Below are 1,566 nucleotides of genomic sequence, written 5' to 3'. Positions count from 1 at the left end.
GTTTTACCTGTTGATATCGAAAGTAGGCCTAGACTAGGACACGCTTTTTAGTGCTCTCGTACCTGACATCACAAGTTGCTTAATTTCGCAACAGAATGTGAAAACAAAACAAAGCTCAACGGCAATTCCATGGAAAATTACGTTTTTTGTAACATCCATACCGCCAATAAAATGTGATGGTATGGTAGGCATGTGAATGATTAAACATGGAATTTGAGCATTTGCTATTTTTGGCTGAAGAATGTACATGAGAAAAAAATGCACAAAAAATGAATGTTATCATTCACATCATACAAATGCCAAGGCATTTCACTGGCGTTATGGATGTGACAAAAAGTCAATTTTCCGTGGAATTGCCCTCAAATGAAACCACTTTAAAGTGAAAATAGTTTTACATAACTGCTTGTCTGGGTTGAGAAAAAAATACAGTAGGACTGTCTCTTATTTGCAAAATTAATTTACAGGCTATTTACATGTACAGGGTTCCCATGGGTCATGGCGTTGGGAAGTCTATTCCAGACATGGAAAGTCAAGGAATTGTATCATTTTGGGGGCAAAGTCATGGAATATTAAGGCATTTTGTTGTATCAGCTGGCTTGCCAAAACACATTAATACAAATATTATATTTGATTATATTTAGGTTAGGTTTACTGCTTGCTTGAGTTTTGATGGTTAGCCCAACTTTGTTTATTCAATGCCCATTTAGTCATTCTGCTGCTCTAAAAGGTTTTTTTTTTGTCAGGGAAATGTCATGGAATTTTACATTTGACTTACAGTGGGAACTCTGGATACAGTATTTATCAACTGCAAGCAAAACATCATTGATGTGTTGATGTTTATCTGTCCTCCATTACAAAGAAAGGAAAGCAGATTGAGAGGAGTTTCATGCTCTTAAAGTGAAAGGCCTGGTCTTATTTGCTACTGCTTCTTGTGTTGTGGTTCTACCTGATTGCATTGAGTTTCTGTCTGCACACTCCCAGTTGCGGAATGCCATAGAGCAGGTTAAACTCAACTGCTCTGCTAGGAAGCCAATGTTTCCTCCTCTAATGATATGTTTCTGCTCATCTCACTGGAGATCATCTCTCTTGCGCAGGTAAGTAAGCCGATCTAACCGACTGAGTGTGGTGTGTTGAGTAAGGAGAGCGTGAGTTTGTACAGTATGTTCATGTTTGTCTTATGCAGAGCTAGAACTGATTCCAACAACAATGCTGCATTTTCATCTCTCACACAGAGATAATGACTGAAAAGGGATTTTATTTCACATGGTTCCATCCAGCTGCTGGCAATGCATCCCAGAACCATCTCTCATTCACTGCTATCTCTGGTCTATACTACATCTTCTTACCCTTAGCAGGACTTGCCATAGTAGTGGCTGTTATTGGTTCTCTGGTGAGAAGTCTTTAAACAACAATTACTGTATGTATGTCCATCTCCTTCCCTTGCAGTGTTGTGTGTGAAATATCATGATATATCAGTATGTATCCAAAGAGTATCCAATATCCAATGTCCTGATAAAGTATATGTAGGCTATTCCTTGTGTGACCATATTGATGTTATCTTAGTGA

This window comes from Alosa alosa, chromosome 11 (genome assembly GCF_017589495.1).
Source record: "Alosa alosa isolate M-15738 ecotype Scorff River chromosome 11, AALO_Geno_1.1, whole genome shotgun sequence".
Lineage (NCBI taxonomy): Eukaryota > Metazoa > Chordata > Actinopteri > Clupeiformes > Clupeidae > Alosa > Alosa alosa.
This window is presented reverse-complemented; position numbering follows the sequence as displayed.